This window comes from Rousettus aegyptiacus, unplaced genomic scaffold, assembly GCF_014176215.1.
Source record: "Rousettus aegyptiacus isolate mRouAeg1 unplaced genomic scaffold, mRouAeg1.p scaffold_m13_p_20, whole genome shotgun sequence".
In the NCBI taxonomy this organism is placed as follows: Eukaryota; Metazoa; Chordata; class Mammalia; order Chiroptera; family Pteropodidae; genus Rousettus; species Rousettus aegyptiacus.
The window spans coordinates 356,635-374,793 of record NW_023416296.1 but is presented as its reverse complement, the minus strand read 5'-3'; positions in this window follow the sequence as shown (position 1 = coordinate 374,793).

Here is an 18,159-nt window from a genome sequence, read left to right as displayed (position 1 = left end):
GCTTGGGACCAGATGGCTGATATCGGGGTCAGCTTCAGTGGCTGGGCCGTCATCCGGGGGCACATGCGCCCACCAGGCCTGCAAGCCCCAGCCTGGGGGTCCCCGCGGTGAGGAGCATCGGCTTCTTCCCTGTGGCCCGGAGCTGTGCCACCTCAAGCTGGGAGCCTGCCCCTTCGCCTCCACATCCATAGTGTGGCCTGCAGAGGCCGTGGTGGGGCCCAGTCCCTCCCCGGAGCAGACTCCACAGCCCTCTCTGGCCAGGGTCCCCTGGACGTGCCCACACGGGAGGCCACAGGGCTGGCAGAGCGAGGGCGGCTTCGGGCAGGACAGCTGGGGTCCAGGCTCCCTCCTGGGCTGGTCCTGCCAGGCCCGAGGTTTCTCCTGCCCGCCGGGGGGTGGGGTGGCTGCCCCAGGGACCTGTCCCCAAAGAACAGTGAGAAGCAGAAACGAGTGTATCCCCTTTAAGAAGGGGCTGTGGCCCCAACAGTCTGACTCATCCCTAACTGGAACTGGCTGGCTGAGGGGCAAGGCGAGTGGGCCACACACCCCCAGGCATCCTGCCCAGGGTCCCTCCCCACCCCCACCCCTCGCCCCCCGCCCCCACCGCCAAGGATACAGGTCCCCCTCACTCTGCTGAACCCGACCATGTGTTTTGAAGACCTCTCCGCCCCCAATACCTGAATCTTCCAAGGTCCTCAAAGCAGTGGCACCCCGTCCTCCCAAACTGGACCTGCGAGGGGCAGGCGACCTCTCCCCTGGCAGTGCCCACAGGGCTGGGGCCGCAAGTGCGTTCTGGGAGCTGGGACAGGCAGCCGCTGGGGTCAGAAGCCTGGGAAGTGGCCCTGCCGACGACGGTTTGTGCTTCTGACCAGGACAAGACTTAGCGGCTTTAAACAAATGAGCTCGTGTGCGTTAGGCCACCACGCTGCCGCTGCTGTTTGGGCATAAGCGCAAGGCTCCCCGAAACCACCTCCAGGAGCCCCGCAAGGCCGCCGGAGGGTGAGGGCGTGACGTGTTCGCGGTCGACTTTGCTGCTCGAGTCCTGACCTGATGGTGACACTTTGGCCCAAACGCCCTTCAGAAAACACCGGCCAGACCTGGGGGCCCCGGCGGGTCCTCGGCTTTGGGCTGGAGGGACAGGCTCGCCGTCCACTGGCAGACCTGGGACCCGCGACCGCAGGCGTCCTCGGGGAATGTCCCCGAGAGGGAAGGTCTCTGGTTCTGCGAAGCCCCGGGGACGGGCTTGCATCTGAGACCCCACCGCCTGTTCCCCGCCCCGGACCCCACGGCCTGAGAGGGGCTCCCGTGCAGGAAGACGAAGACGGCGGCCCAGGGAGCCCTGTGTGCCGGCGGGAGGAGCCGCGGGCCCGTCGGAGGCGTCGGAGGCGTCGCCGTGGCGTCGCAGGCATGGAAGGCGGATGCGGGGACCCAGCGCGAGGTCCCGTCCCCGCCCCGCCCCGCCCCGCCCGCCGCGCCAGGCCTCCGATCCGAAGGCACGCGGTGCGGAAGGGGCCCCGGATAAGGGGCCAGGGCCACGCCCACTTCCGGTGACCCCCCCCTCCCCCCCACAAACCCAGCTCCGCGTCCCCGGCCCTGGCACCCTGCACACGCCCCGCCACCCGCCGGCCCCGCGTCCAAATTAGACCCCTCCTGTGCGTGTCATGGACGTCACCGTGTGCACTCGTGAACCACACGGGAGGGCAGGGAGCAGTGCGCCGGCCACCCCGCGCCCAGGTCCCGGGTGACCGCTGCCGCCGCCGGCCACCCCCGCGCCCGGGTCCCGGGTGACCGCTGTCGCCGCCGGCCACCCCCGCGCCCGGGTCCCAGGTGACCGCTGCCGCCGGTGGCTGTCACGACTTTACGGGGGAAGTTTCTGGGGTGAATTGCAGGCGTGGAGACATTTCACACGCGAGTGTAAGTTTTGCAACTCTTTAAATTCCTGACGTTCTCTGTTTTTGCTGCCGCCGCGGTGGGGACTGCGACGTCTCCATGCTGACCTCACGCTCCGCCGCCGGGCAACGCGCCCTCTTGTCTTCACTAGTTTCTCAGGCAGGTGCCGAGATGTTACCAGCTGCAACACTACACCTGCGAGAGACCGTTTTATCTCTTTCCTCGTTCCTATGTGTGTGCGCACATGTGTGCATGTGGGAACGTTTGCGTGTGCATGTGTACACACGTGTGCATGTCTGTGCATGTGTGCTGTGTACTGTGTGTGTTCATGCAAGTGTGCGCGAGTGTGCGAGTGTGCGTGTGTGCGTGTGTGTGCGTGTGCGAGGCTGCGTCTGACCCTGCTTCCAGCAGGGTGCTAAACAGTGGGGTGGAGACAGCAGATGCCCCCTTGGGGGTCCTGACTGGCAGTGATGCCTCAGTCTCCCCCATTTGGATGCTGTTTTTTCCTATTTCTCCATGAAAGATGAGGAAATAGATCTTCTGCATACACGGGGCTGACCGTGTGCTGTTTCCTGGGCCTCTGCGAAGCCTGCCGATTCGAGGGTGGAGGGTCGCGAGGAGCTGCTCTGTTTTTCTGTGAAAATGTCTGCTCAGTCTTTCAGTGTTTACTTACTCGATTTTGGTCAGTCATAGAAAATTATCTATTAATCCACGCCTTCAAGTTTTGGGCCAGACTTGTGAGTAATCGCCTAAGATTCATTTAATTTTCTCTTAGTGACTATGTCCCCATCCTGTTACGATTTTTATCACATGTATTTAGGCTTTTACTTTTTTTTCCTGGATTACGTTAGCTACCGATTTATCTGTTTTGCTGGTGGTTTTCCAAGAACCAAGTTCTTATTTGTAATGCTATCGTTTTTCTGGTTTTTTAAGTTGTTAATTTCTGACTTTACCTTTTTAATGGCTTTCATTTTACTCAGTTGTTCTTACTTTAAATTTTTGAGTTGATAATTAATTTGTTTCTTTTTTTTTCTTTTGTTTTTCTTGATATACATATAAGGCTATGAGTTCGTCCCTGGGCACTGCCTGAGCTATACTCCCCAGGTTCCGACATTTTCATTATCATCATTTCCTGGTGTTTCTGAAATTGGTTTGCATTAATCCTTTTACGCGAGAGTTTGTGAACAAAGGTTTGAAAAAGACAGGCGAAAGGACATTTAAGTTTTGTTCTGATTTTCAGCTTTATCTGTTGTTTCTAAGAAAAAACTTCAGGTTAAGGAGACTAAGGACATGACGACCGATGCCTGCGGGTGACGCAGGACCGGCTCCGCACCAGGGCGCCCGCCGACGTGCGTGCGGTCTGTGGGGGGGGGGGGGGGGCACCGTCACGCTTCCGACTGGTCGCTGTGCCCTGGCCGTGCGAGAGCGAAGAGGACACCGTGGCGTTTGGGGACCGACGCGAGATCTGCCGTGCTCGGCCATGGAGTCGGCTTCTGTTCAGAAGTTCCACTGAGCAGCTTTTGCAAATACGCTAAGGGCCACACAGTCAAAATGTTTTCAACAAAGTTTCCATTTGGAATAAATTTGCTGCCACGTAACTGAGCAATAAAATGGGGCACATAAAGGGAAACCCTAACGAACCCTAAGGAACCCTAACGAACACACCTTAGTGTGTGTTTCTTCAACAGTCCCGTTTCTATTGCTTTGTGAGTGTTCGGCCCAAAACGGTGCCGATGGAGAAGGCCACCACGGGGCCAGCCTCACACAGCTGGGGACCAAGTTTCTCTTGGGAAAAAATGGTAGGATATTGCCCCATTGCCACCCGAGAAGTTCGCAAGAACGGAGTCCGGCTGACGATGTCCCCGCCTGCCCGGCGGCCCCGAAGCCGGGGGATGAGTCCCGGGGGACAGGCGCCCCCGCTTCTCCTGCGTGACTCCTGGGGCTGGAGTGGCCGGCAACCTGGCATGTACTAGCATGCAAGGGTTCCGGGCGCCGTGGTCCTCGCCGACGTGGGCACAGGCTCGGGGCGACCGCTGGGGCCCCCACGGGCTCATCCGCGTGGGGGTGACAGTAGCAGCCCTGTAGGCGGCTGTCCTGAGGTGGGAGTGACCCTGGACACTGCCCAGCGCACGGCCGGCCCCGTGGGAAGTGTTTACACATAGCCGTGGGCGTGAAAAGGCGCCCGTCCCGCGGCTGCACGGGACAGGGCAGGGAGCCGAAGCTGCCGCCCCGCCCGCTGCCCGCCCCGCCGTGTGGCCTCGGCCGGACACCGCTCCCCGCCGGGCCCCCTGCTGGCACCCTCATGTTGGCTCTCGGGGGTTCTGTCCCGTGTTCTGAGCTCTGCTCATCTTTACCAGATGGATCCGATGAGATTTCCTCTCGGGCTTGTGTTTGTTCTCTGCTTTCCCCAGATGGCCCCCAAATGTGGAGGGAGAGGTGCCCAGGGCACCAGACTCCGCTCTGTGGCCGAGCACCTGCAGGATGGCCTCGCTGCAGTGCTGGGGCCCGGAGGCTCCGGGGGCAGAGGTCACAGTCAAGCGGTGGGTGCAGACACGCCTGGCCTGTCCACGTGTCAGACACTCGTGGGTGAGGGACACCGTGCGGGCCCGCAGCGCGGCTGGGCACCGGCCGCCTCCGCCTCCGCGGGGGCCGGTGGCCTTCGGAGTGGGCTGGCGTCCGCCTCCGCGGGGGCCGGTGGCCTTCGGAGTGGGCTGGCGTCCGCCTCCGCGGGGGCCGGTGGCCTTCGGAGTGGGCTGGCGGCTTCGCGGGCGACACCGACGCAGGCCCGGCCCCTCCGAGGGAGCCCCCCCGCCCCGGACGGGAGCCAGTGACTTAGCGAGGAGGGGCCCACGTTCCTCACGGGCTCGGGCCCGGGAGCCACGGAAACCAGACGAAACACTGGTCCACACCAGCGAGGGACGCGACACGCACTCCTCGTGGGGAGGGGACGCTGTCTCCCAGACCGGGACCCCGGAGACGGAGCCCCCAGCACGAGGCGCTGTGCTCAGCAGCACGGCCGGGCGACAGGGCTCCGGGGCTCCGGGGCCGAGGTCTTCGTGCCGGTGCCGACGGCCCCCACCTGCGGGGAAGCCGAGGCTGGGCGCCCACGTGGCCCCGGGCCCGCCCACCCGCCGGGAACCCCGGTCCCCTGGCGGGCCCCTCATGAACCCCCTCACTAGAACCACGTGGCGGGAGCCCTCGATGAACAGGAAGGAGTCGCTCCTACCGCGAGTTCCTAACGCCGCGCCGAGGGGCATGAGCCGTGCAGGCAGCGCTTTCGAGGGGAAAGGAGACGTGTTTCAGGCCCTGAAATTACGGGGTGAACCTGCCGCGATCACAGGGCAGGACGCCACTCACACCGCTCTGGTGACTGGGAGAAGCTCGTCACGAAACACCGAGCTCGGGGGTTTCTGGCTCAGATTAGGACGAGAAAGACCCCGTTCCCGTGGCAAGGGCAGGAGAAGCGAGACAAACCACAGCTCGTCCTTCTCGGTGGCACCAGGAAGAGGGCAGCCCAGGGCGAGGCCGTGGGAACCGGACTCCGGTCTTGTCGCAAACTGTGCTTGAACAATGGGTCACCCATGAGGAACAAGTATGAAGCTCGACGCTTATCTCACACCACACGTAAAAATTAACTTATGAGGCATTAAAAACCTAATCATAAAAGCTAAAATTGTAAAGCCTCTGGGAAAAAAGTGGAGAATATCTTTGCAATCTTTGGATGGACGGGGCACACAGAAAGCACTAACCATGAAATAAAAGAATGGGGAGATTTAACTTCATCGAGACTGAAAACTTTTGCCTGTCAAAAAATAAACAGGCAAGTTACAGAATGAGATTAGATATTTACCATGCACGTATCTGAAAAACGACCTGTCTTTATAATACGTAAAGAACCCCTACCACTCAACCACAAAAAGATGACCCATTAAAAGAGGGCAAAGCCCTGAAGAATTGTTCCTGAAGTAAAAAAGACAGACAAATGCAGACATGCGGCCATCACACAAATAGCTGATCAATGTCACTAGCTGACGAAAACCACAATCTGACGCCCCCGCGTACCAACCATACGCGAAAGTTGGCGGGACATGAGGAGCTGGTGGTGCGTGGACCCACCATGACACCGGGAAGTACGGTTCGTGATCAGCCAGCTCTGCGTCCTTAGGTTCCCTCTAGATAAGGTATTTTTGGCTTGCGCTACTGTTGTATTTTTCCCTTTGGTAGTGAACTTGCAAATTCAGCCATAAATGTGGAGTGTCTGGCACACGGCCTCGAAGCCAGATGTGACCCCAGGGAGGTTATCACAGAGCTCGGGCAACGTTCTCAAAGTGCGACCCGGGGCCCCGGGCTTCCCGTAAACAGCCCGCGTGTCAGGGACTCGGCTGGGCGGCTGTCCGGGCGACGGGCTTCCTTCCAAAGGCGCACGGCCGCCTCCTTTGCTCTGAGCTGCGACATCTTCGGCTCTGCCTCGCGAGCCACAGGGGACCGGTCACGGCGCCGCCGCCACAGCACCCTGCCCAGCACAAGCGGGGCATCCAAAACACGTGCACCCGAGGTCGGTCACGTGAGTGAGTTAATCGGTCTCAGAGCCCTGCAAGGCACAGGCTTTGTCCTGAAGAAAATAAATTCACCATGTTTTTTAAAATCAGGGGTGTCGCCCTGATTTTCAGCTGTTATGAAGCAAACGAGCACTCGTCACAGCAGGGACCTGAACCGACTTGGAGACGGCCGCTCGCCCCGGTGGGGAGGCCACTGGCCGGGCCCCAGCAGAGGCACGGCAAACGCGGCCCTCGCCCCGCAGCCTCGGCGCCTGCTCAGAGACTTCTGGGGAACATTACTGGGAGGCTGTGGAATGAGCTCACGGAGCCAGCTCGGGGCGGGGGATCTGGCTCTCCTCCTGCAACAAACCTCCGCTCTCAGAAAAATAAAGATGGCGGTGGCCGAAGGCAGCACCACCCCCCTGGAGGTGCAGACGGAAGCTGGACACCCCTAAGCACAGGTGCCGCAGGTCTGCAGGCACCACGGGGACACGGGAAGAACACACCTGTCTCCTGCTGACGGCACCGCGTCGGGGTGGCTCTGGCAGTGCCCCGTGGGGGCCCCAGCCACCCGCTCCGCAGGCTTGTGCCAAGGACCCGCCAAACATCCCACACACCCTGTCAGGGAAACAGTGACACCTTAGGTTTACAAAGGACAAGAGTAAGCCTCCGAGGCAATGGCAGTCTGCCCGCGAGCACATGGCAGTCGGGGGCACCTGGATTCCAAGCCCGGTCCACCAGCTCCCAAGCCCATGCGCTCTCCCGTGAGCACGCCGGACCCGCGACTGTGCGCTGTCAGCATGACGGGAGGGCCCCGTCGCGGAAGCGCGCTCCTCGGTGGCTGGGCCCTCCTCTCGCCCACGATGGCCGCAGAAACAGGAGCAGGCCGCGCTCCACGGGGAGAAGGCAGGACTGTGGGAGGCACCCGCTGGGGCGCCCGCTCAGGCTCGGGGCCAGCCTCCCTGTGGTCTCCGGGAACTCGCTCCCCCCCCACCCCGTGCCTCGGATATGAAGCAGAGGCCAAATTTCAAGCAGAGAGCATAGCGTCTACCCGCACCCCCCACCCCGCCCCCAACACACCACAGTATAACACAGAACCCTGGGACGGACAGAGCGACTACAGAGGACCGGACGGCAGGCTCCTCGCCAAGATGAAGAGAAGCGGGAAAATACCGGAGAAGCAGCCGCAGGCAACGACCTGGCACTTTATACCCAGCCGAGGCGTCATTCGCGAGGGGACAGCAGAAACAAACTGCGCGTGGAGACACCGACTGTCGGTGTCCGCGCAGACGTCAGAGAAAACGGCGGACTCGGAACATCCTTCCCGGGCAGCAACGGGCCGTGGGGGGACAGAACCGCCAGCCGCGTGGGGGTTCTGGTGGCTGGAAGCCGGGTGTTGCCGGAACTAGACTAAGTTTGTCACCTCGAGGAGCAGACAGCAGGCAGAAACCTACGGACCTCACAAAAATGAGTGGCTGGGGCCTAACGGAAAGCAGTGAGCACGTCCCTGAGCTGGGGCCCGTGCCGCAGACCCTCACGTCTCCGGGGCCCGTGCCGCAGACCCTCGCGTCTCCGGGGCCCGTGCCGCAGACCCTCGCGTCTCCGGGGCCCGTGCCGCAGACCCTCGCGTCTCCGGGGCCCGTGCCGCAGACCCTCGCGTCTCCGGGGCCCGTGCCGCAGACCCTCGCGTCTCCGGGGCCCGTGCCGCAGACCCTCGCGTCTCCGGGGCCGGGCCGCACGGCCCTCCCGGCGGGACACCGCGCTTCCGCCTCGTGTGTCCATCTGGGGGGCCGTGCAAGTCGCCGTGGCATGATTTTCAGAGCCCCTGGAGCAGGGGTGTTGCAGACATGAGACTGAGCTACGCACAGTCCAGGGCGATCCCAGGAAATTGGACTTATCTGCAGGAGGACAAGGCATCCCGCCCCCTCAGACAGCTTTACGGGCAAAGCCAGTTGCCTGGAGGCCCGCATCCCATGAGAGCGGTGACCTGTGGCCCCAGGCCGCTGTGGCCATAGCATCTAAGGCCCCCAGGTTCCGAGAGGAGGGGCGGGAGAGGGCCCAGCCCTGTCTCCGAGCCCCTTTGGTCTGCGGGATTTGCTGTCCACGCCCTTCGACGTGGAGCTTCAGAGACTACGTGCTCTTCCCAGCTGCTCCCGGAGCCATCTCCAAGCGAGGCCCGCTGGCCACGTGGCCAGCCCCGGGAGTGTACCGCAGCATGGCCCGGCCTCGACCCTCCCGCACACCCTCGAGAGCTCCAGGACCGCCCGCCATGCTCACGCCCTGGGCTAAAGGCTGCCCCCGCACACCCGTGGGTCGGGGGCCCAGGGCCCTCCCCAACGGCAGGCACCTCGGCCCCAAAGCTCTGGCAGAGCGTGGGGGGCGGGGCGCCCCACGGCACATGCGTGTGTCCTCGGCCCAGGGAGGCCGGCGGCTCCGCTCCGAGCTGCAGGCCGACTCGAGGCTCCGGCTGGGTGGAGGACAGGGCAGTGGACAGTGCGGGCGGGAGGCCACGGCCACGTCTCCTAAGTCGATGACGACGGGGGCCGTGAGCACCCAGGGGGCCCGTCCTGGGGCTGGGACCATCCGGCTCCCTCTTCTGGGACCCGGTGGGGCCTGCCCTGCTCTCTGTGGAAAAGCTGGGGGCTGTGGCCCACAGCCGCGCCCCCCGCAGCGGGCTCACGCCCCAGCCCCAGGAGGGTGCAGCAGGGTCGCACTGGCCTGAGAAAGCAAGCCGCCCTCAGGCCTCCCCCTGTGGGGGTCTTGTTTTGGGGGCTGTCTGCCCGGAGGACAGGGAGACCCCAGGAAGCAGAACACAGAGTGGCCCGTGCACAACCCCAGCAAAGCCACCTCCTCGCTCCGACGGCCGCTGGTCACTGGAGTTGGGGCCCGCGTCATCGGGGGGCTGGGGAAGGAGCCTCCACACGGAGGCAGCGGCTGATCAGGACGTCCTGTCGTTCCCACCTGCTCACGCTACACCCCAGGGTCATGCTGGAGCCGGGTTCGCACAGAGGGGGGGCAGAGGAGAGGGGGTCGTGTGCAACACAGCAGTGAGGGCACCCACAGGGCCAGGCAGGGCGGGAGGGCGTTCCACCCAGCCCCTGTGGGTGACCCCGCTGCGGGGCATCTCCGTGTGGGGAGAGGAGGCCGCCCCCCACTGACACAGGGACCCGCAGGGTCGACCTCGGCGGCAGCCCCGCGTCGGCCTCTGGTCATTCCGCCACCGCTCAGCCGGCCAGCCAGCAAGGACCCGGGCTGCCCCGGGACGCCGCCCTCCCCCACCCCGGCCCGGGCCTCTCCGCAGAGAAGCCTGGAAGTTGCTGCCCTTCCCTGATGCTGTCACTTGACTCTAAACAAACACGCGGAGGACACATCTGGACAAAGACTTCCTCGGAATCAGAAGTGGGGCCTCAGAGGGGCCGTGGGCGGCGGAAGGGGCTCATGCGCCGCGGCTGCTCCACGTCCGGGCTGCGCGTCCCAGTGCCAAGGCCCCCGCCCCCACCCGTGCAGTTGGTGGGCCCCAGGATCATGCCTGTCCGCCTCCGCCCCGCCCCCCCTGGGCCGGGGCTCATCCAGATGTCTGAGACGAGAACCTTCTGCCTCCCGGAAGCAGTCCTCACCCTCACCCCCACCCCCAACCCCGGCCCTCGCCGCCCGCCCTGCGCGCCCAGCTGGCCGCATTCAGGGTCTGCTGGGACCGCGCCCTCGGTCCGCGGAGGGGCCCTTCGCCCCTGCGGGAGAGGTGCGGGGCCCCCGTTCACACACTGTTCCATCGGCCGTTCCCTGTGGGCGTCACGCGCTTCCCAAAGCCGCAGCGGCTGGGTCCAGGGCCCAGGCCGGGGCAGGGCCTGGAGGCCAGAAGCTGGACAGGGCCAGGGACCGAGAGAGGCGCGGGGACACTAAGGGTTCTCGGACTCGATGACCCTGGGGCAGATGAACACGGTCCGGACAGCTGGCCTGGGTGCCATCAGCACAGGAGTGGGAGCCACGGGCCGGCTCTGAGCCCTCAGCGGGTTAACTCAGCCCGTGAACAAAGCACGGGGTGGGGAGAGACGTTGGGGAGGAGGGGTGCTGTCATTATCACCCCCCCTTACGCACCAGAAGCCACAGCACACAGCCGGTGAGCACCCCTGGCTGAGGGGGGCCTCCCCGGGGCCTGCAGTGCTGCGCCGAGGGGGCCAGCTCCGGGCCTGGACACAAGCCGTGAGGCCGCCGCGCCGCAGCGGGCCGAGGGGCGGGCCCGGAAGTCGGCAGAGGCCTTCGGTCCAAACGCACGGCCTCGGGCGGCCTTCAGGCGTCGCCGAGGACTGCAGGGTCACCTGCGGGTCAGCGGCATGTATGTTTCTGTATGTGCGGCCACGCAGGGGGTTCCGCTCGCTGCGGACACAGATGACCCCACGCAGGCGCCGCCTGGCTGCCCACCGCAGGCGGGACGCGGGTCTCGCCCTCAGGGGCATCGTCGCTTGCTGTCCGCCTCTCTGCCCGGGGGTCGCTGCGTCCAGGCTCTCGGTCTTGCAGGTGCGCGCGCACACGCACGGATACACGCGCGCGCGCGCGCCCCCCCCCCCCCCCCGTGCAAGACTACACCATGTGAGCGACCTACCAAGCACGAGCACCCCCACCTGCGCTGCACTCGCCCGCCATCTCCCGGTGGAGCCCAGGGGGAAGGTGGCGGGCGGATGACCCCACTCCCGGAAGGGCGCCCCACCCCGCACGGGGCGTGAGGCGGCCGCAGGCAGGCCGCGCTGCTGGGACCCAGTAAGGACCGAGAACCTCAGTGTCCAGCCGGCGGTCGGTCCTACGGAGCCCTCTCCACTAGGAGCCCGACGCCGCACAGCTGGGCTTCATCCCCTCACTAATATTACTTTTTTTTTCTTTTTTCTGTTTGAGCAACATTTTAGGCCTCCCACTTTGTGAAAAACGAGGATCTGCAGTGCTGCGGCCTTGAACTAGCTCCTTCCGCGTCCCCGTCCACCCGCGGGCTGCGCCCCCCACCCGCAGGGCCCGGGCAGCACCAACGCCCTCCGGCCGCTACCGGTCACCCTTGGCCACCCGAAGCGGTCCCGGCTGAGAATGGGGGAGGGCGGCGGGGCCTGTCCTCGCTCAGCGCGCACAGCGCCCACGGTAGTCTTATCTTTATTGTGATTTTAAACAGCAATGTATATTTATTGAAACGAAAGGGCCAATACTATATTATTTTATGTTGACACATGGGGTGGAAAGCAAGTTACAGACAGGTGCCTACAGAGGGTCCCATTTTTAAAAGCGATACACGGATGCGCAGGTGCGTGCGGGGAAGGCGCGGAGGGGCCTCAGGAGACGCCGGAGGCGGGCCCGGTGCTGCCGTAAGCCCGCTGCATCCTGATTTAGGTCCCACATTTTCTCAGCGGACATGTGAAGCTCTTTTTCTCTTTTCTTTCTTTTTTAACCAGGAGTAATTTTTTTGAGATGTAATTCGCGTGTTGTGAAGTCCACCGTTTTAAACTGTACCGTTCAGTGGTTTGCGGTGTGTACGAAGACGTGCACCGTCACCAGCACCTCATTCCAGAACATGTCCACCTCTCCAGGGAGCCCCGCAGCCGTCAGCGGTCCCTCCCATTCTCCATCGCCCGCGCCGCAGCCGTTAATCCAGCTCCTGCCTCCGTGGACGCCCCGCGCTGGCGGGATCGCACACTAGGTGGCGTCGCGCGGGCTTCTCGCACTGGGTGTCCCGGCGCCTCGGCCCCGCGCGCTGCAGAGTGCCGGTGCCCCGCCCCTTTTGGTGGCTGAGTAGTATTCCACTGGGGGCGTGTTCCACCAGCTGCTGCCGCATCCATCAGCTGGGATGCGCAGGCTTTCTCCGTTCTCTGGCTATTATGAGTCAGGCTGCTATAAACGCCGTGCACCGGTTTCTGAGTGTACATTGTTTTAAATTCTCTTGGGGATACACCTGGCCGCGGAATCGCCGAGTCCCACGGCGACTCTGTGTTTAACTTGAAGAACTTCCGGACTGCTCTCCAGAGAGGCTTCCCCACTTCTCACCAACAGGGGAGACGCTTCCTTACACCCGCACCGTCTCTCCTTGCAGCCTCGGTGGGCATGAGGGGGCCTCACTGCGGCTTCGGTTTACAGCTCCCTGACAATCACAATGCTGAGTGTGTTTTCACGCACTCATCAGCCGTTTGTATGACTTCTTTGGAGAAATAGCTATTCACGGCCTTTGTCTACATTTTAATCGGATTGTCTTTTATTATTCAGTTGTAGGAGTTATTTATACATTGTAGATACAGTCCCTTACCAGATATAGGATTTTAAAAGGTTCTCCTGTTCTGTGGGTTGTGTTTTAGTTTTCCTAATGTGTCCTTTGAAGCACATTTTAAATTTCAATGGAGTCTAATTTATTTTTTCTTTTGTAACTCATGCTTTTGATGTTATAGCTGAAAACCTATTACCTGACATGGTAATAGTCATGGACAAAGTGGATAATTATGCATAAAATTACAAACACAAAATTGGAAAATATAATTTAAAAAAAAGGATCCTATTAGCAATAGCGAATAAACAAAATAACTAAGACTTAATTTTAAATGTGTTGAGCCTACAAATTTTATTGATGACTATAAAAGCCCTAAATAAGAAACATACCTTTATGTTTGAGAAGATTTAACATTATAAAAATGTCAGTTCTTAATCAAACTTAAACCTGTAAGTCTTATATAATCCCAAACTAATTCTCAAGTTTATCTCAGTGAGAAAACAGGAAACAATTGCCAGAAAAATTTTGAAACAGAACTTACTCTCGTTATTAAATCATAAAAGTATAGGAATGGAAAGAGCATGGTGTGGCTGTAACCTCCCCAGCGAGCGTATCTCCTCGAGAAGAATTATATATATGCGCAAAAGAGTCTTCATTGTCACTGTAATGGCAGAAATGTCTAAACGACACACATGTATTCAGAAAGGAAGTGATTAAATTGAAAATATTCAGGGTACACTAGATATATAGAAAACAATGGATATATATGGTATACATATAGTTGTGTATAACAGAAAAGTTACCAATACAAAATAATAAACAGCCAGCGAGCTGTACATATGCAGTAGTAAGAGAAACTATACAAACAGAAGCAGAAAGACATTTTAAAAACTGAGAAGAAGAATGAAGTGAGTGTCAGTTACCTGTGAGACAATATCAGATGATCTAGGAGAAAGGAGAAAGGAAAGAATACTGAAAACCATTTAAATAAATAATGCCTTAATTAATCCCAAAATTTGATTAAAAACTTGCAGATGAAAAAAAATTCAATAAACTTCAAACAGGATAAACAGAAAGAAAACCACATCAAGGTCCATCGCAATCAAATTGCCCCGAACCAGCGACATAAGGGGGACCGGGGGACCGTGAGGAGCAGCCAGAGAGAGCGGACAGCTGCCTTGGGGGGGGCGGCGAGGACCGGCGGGGGCGTAAGTCCGTCTCTTGCGGGAAGCAGGGCGAGCAAGGACAGCGGCCTCCTCAGCGCGGAGAGAGCGTCGGCTCGGCTCGGGCGCAGCGGACGCCCACACCTGACCCCTGGAGCCTGTGAGCGTGGTGGCTACGTGGCCAGAGGGGTTCAGGTTGAGTGACCCTGCGTCAGGGCGGTCACCCTTGGTTGCACGCAGGGGCCGGATGTCATCACGAGGGTCCTTCAGCTTGGAAGACAGCCAGAGGTCAGAGCGAGGAGGTGCCGAGGTGATGGGAGGCGGCCTCCGCGCCCTGCTGGGTCGGGGGTGGGGGGCGGGGTGGTCAGCTGCACACGCCAGGAGGTTGCGGGCCCAGGAAGCCGGCGCTTCATCGAATAATTGACCAGGAAAATAGGAATGAAAACTACGATGAGTTATCACTAAACTCTCACCAAAACGATTAAAATTAAACCAACGGCGGAAGGATGCGGAACAACCAGGCGCCCAGACGCTGCGGGCCAGAGGATGTCCGGCCCTAGCCAGTGGCGTCACCCAGGCTGGAGAGCGGAGCCCGCGGTCAGGACGCCGACGCTAGGGCGCGGGCCTGGAGGTCTCGGGCGCCGGCCCTGGGGTCTGTGCCACAGGAGCGCGCGCCCGCGCCCACGCGACGACCCGCGGGCCACTCACCGCAGCATCGTTGTTCACGCGGCTGGAGCCAACACCGGCCTAAGTGCCCACCCGCGGGCGACAGATGACGGCGCATGGCCACCCAGTGGGACGCGACTGGATGTCAGGGGACATGGTGTCAAAACCACACGCCGAGCGCCGAGCGACGGCGGAGAGGCGCAGTTCTGGGGGGGCAGCGGGGCCTGGGGGGCGGGCGAGGCACAGAAGGGGCCCCAGGCTGTGGCACCGCGCGCGCGCGAGGCGGGGCGCAGTGCGCTGCGGACTTGCGGCTCCGCAGACCCGGATCCAGGTCGCAGTTTGCAGTGAGGCGCAAACGCCGAGCGAGGAAACGGAAATACTTACTCACATTCTGGAGGCCACACCAGCGTCCCTGAGGAAGGCTCCTCGGGGGTGATGCGAGTCGAGGCTGGCGTGGGAGTTCGCGGAGCCGCGCGGTGAATGGGGGTGCCGCACGGGGGGGGGCCCGGCTGTGCGGTGGGGTGGCCATGGAGGCAGCGGGGTGCAGCTCAGGTGACCGGCCGGGGGCGGGGAGCGGAGAGCAGGGTGTCCTCGTGACTCACCACACGCTGCCCGGGTTCCGACGCTGCTGGGTCAGCAGGGCTCAGGGCAGGCGACCCCAGGCCACCCCACTCAGCCTGGAGGGCCCGGAGGGCCCGGAGTAGAGACAGCCCCGTGCTGACCAGGAAGGACACAGGCCGCTGGGCCTGGACTCCGCTCTCGGGAAGCCCCGCTGGCTGTCACCAGAGGTGACAGCTGCTTGGAAACGCAACGTTGTGTGCGCACGCACGCCGTTCTGCGAGGACAAACCCTCTGCTCTCCCTGCAGTGGGGCCGCCGCTGGCCCCCTCCACGACTGGGCCCGGCCCCCCACCGGAGCGGAAAGCTGCACGGCTTGTAGAAGAAAATGGGAAAATCACTGGGACCCGGGCTGGGCACCGAGGGCGTGGTGACGAAGGATGACTAGAAAAACTGCGCTCCGTCAGAATAAAAACGTCGCTTTGAAAGACGCCACTGAGGGACTAGGGAAGCGGCAGTGAGCTGGGATCCGACCGACCCGGCCCCCCCAGGTCCAGAGAGTGCTCGGAACTCACCCGGGTTTCAAAAACGAGTCGTTTAAAAACATGTCACCAAAGAGTATCTGTGAGGACCGGTGAGCACGAAACGGTGTCCTGATCACTGATCGTTAGGGAAACGCAAATTAAAGTCACAGGAGACACCACTCCACACCCGTCAAAACGGCTGAGATTTAAAGGGCAAAGCCGGCTGACCGCGGCTGGGGGGGGGGGGGGGGGGGATGGGCAGCGTGACGGGCAGCTGTCCTCGCTCGCAGGCCGTGTGCCCGCCCGCGCGCCCGGATTCACCCCAGAGGAGTGAAGACCCGTTCGCAAGAACGCGCTCGTGACGCTTGTGATTCAGTCACCCCAGCTGGCAGACGACAGCGCAGAACGCGGACCACAGCGCGGTGGGGCGCGTGTGGACGCGCCCCGCAGCGGGACGGGTCTCCAGGGCGCCCGGCTGGCAGGACGTATTGTGGGGTGCGAGGGGGGGCCGGGGCGGGGCCTGGGCGCGGCTGGGCGGGGCGTCCGCGTAGGGAACTGGGGGTGACGAAGCTGCTCCGCAACCCCGCAACCCGTTGGCAAGGTCCCCGCCGACGGACATCAGGAGGGGCTTAAGCTTCCGGGATGAGGGCTGGGCACCGGGCGCAGGCGGCAGCCCTGGCTTGTGCCCACTGCAGTGAGCCTTCTTATGGTCGTCAACCTGAATAATTTTGTCATCCGTGTGCCCGGCCCCCAGGAGGATAAATCAGAAAATCGGGGCTCAGGACAGGCCAGTCGGAGGCTGAGGGCACCGGTCCAGGGCGCAGCGTGTGGAGAGAGGGGCCGTGGTCCAGACGGCCAGCGAGGACAGGCGAGGACGGGCAGGAGCAGGGGCGCCGGGGGACCAGCCCATGAGGCGCCCGGCAGGCAGGACGTCGGCTGGGGGAGGAGGGGGCCGCCCCAAAGGGGGCGGAGGGGTGAGAGGTGAGCCTGTTGCAGGCGTTGTCGCAGGAGCCGAGGGAGCCGCTCTGCCGAGACCGCTGGTGCTGGGGCTCACGGCCGGCCCAACGCCGATTTTACCAAAGCGCTTCCCGAAAACGGCAGAGGACAGCGCCGGGCGATTTCTGAGGCCAGCATCGCCTGACATCAAAACCGATAAAGACACCCCAACAGGGAGAACCACACACCACTGTTCCCCGTGAGCAGACGCGAAGCCATCGGCGTTGGCAAAGAAAACACAGCAATACGACGACGACGAGCGGGGTGCCGGTGTCCCTGACTGGGGGGCGGGGTGCCCCACCCACCCCAACGAACCGGCACATGCGCACAGGCGAGCGCCATGCTGCGGTCAGAGGCGCAGACGGCTGCACGTGCGGCCCAGGCGGGACAGCAGGAATGACGGACAGAGAACGGGGCGGGCGGCGTAGAGAGCGCCACTCCTGGGGGTGCACGAGGGAGCGTCCCTGGGGTGAGGAAGACGGTCTGTGTTCTGGTTGTGGTCATGGCAACACAAATCTATCAGTTTGTCAACTTTATACTAAAAAAGGAGGAAGGGAGGGAAGGGGGAGGGAGGAGGGAGGGGGGAGGGAGGGGGGAGGGAGGGGGAGGGAGGGGAGGGGGGGGAGGGAGGGGGGAGGGAGGAATGCTGCCAGGCCCTACTCTGCCAGGCGAGGCGCGTGACCCACATCTAGCGAGGAGGGCGAAGGAGGAGAGGGCTGGGTGTGCGGGGGCGGGGGCGCTCTGGAAGGGCTCTCTGGCTCCAAAGAGAGGTTCCCAAGCCAGCAGGGGTCCGTCCCCACTCTGGGCCTGAGGACCAGCAGTCAGGGCCCCGCCCTGAGCGCCCCTGCCTCCCCTCTCCTCCTCCCAGCCCCCCCCTTCCGCTGTGCTTGCCCTCAGCCAAAGGAAGCTCCCTCCAGAGCCCCTTGGCCAAAAATGGGAGTCTTGCACAACTGGACATCTGCGAACCCGATGTCCAGAGGAATTTCAGGCAAATGCTGCGGGTCCCCGGGGAGCCTGCAGGCCGGGAAGGGAGCAGCTGCCTCCCTCCCTCCCTCCCTCCCCTGCCTCACCCCGCCAGAAGGTTCGCAGCTGCTGGTCAGGGGCCGGGGAGAAGGCTGACCGGGCTTGACTGCAGTTTCACGGCTGGTCACAGACATCAGTGTCTTTTCCAAGAGTGCTTATGGGACCACTGTCACCGGCCACCACTGCTCGGTCCCACGGGGGGCCGGGGGGCGTGCTGGTCCTGCGGGCATTGTTCTCAGGCCTTCTCCTAGTTTTAAATACATGGCTCTTGTCACCCAGAAAAGCGTTTGGTTCCCGCTCGGAGGCTCGCCGCCCCTGAGGAGGAGGTGCCGGCGTCCGCACAGCGGTTTTTAGCGGGGCCGGAGACGATCTTGTTATATTGTTTAGTACTAGTGTTTGTGGTCCCGCAGCCAGCAGGTCCGGGGACAGTCGGGGACATGAAAGCCCCTCCCGTCCTCTGGCAGGGCACGTCTGAGCTCCCGTGCTCCCCACGGAACAGGCTGCCAGCCCCAGGCGGGGGCGCCTCACCCTCCCGGTTTAGGGCCCCCAGGTCTGGGGGCGGACGCCCCT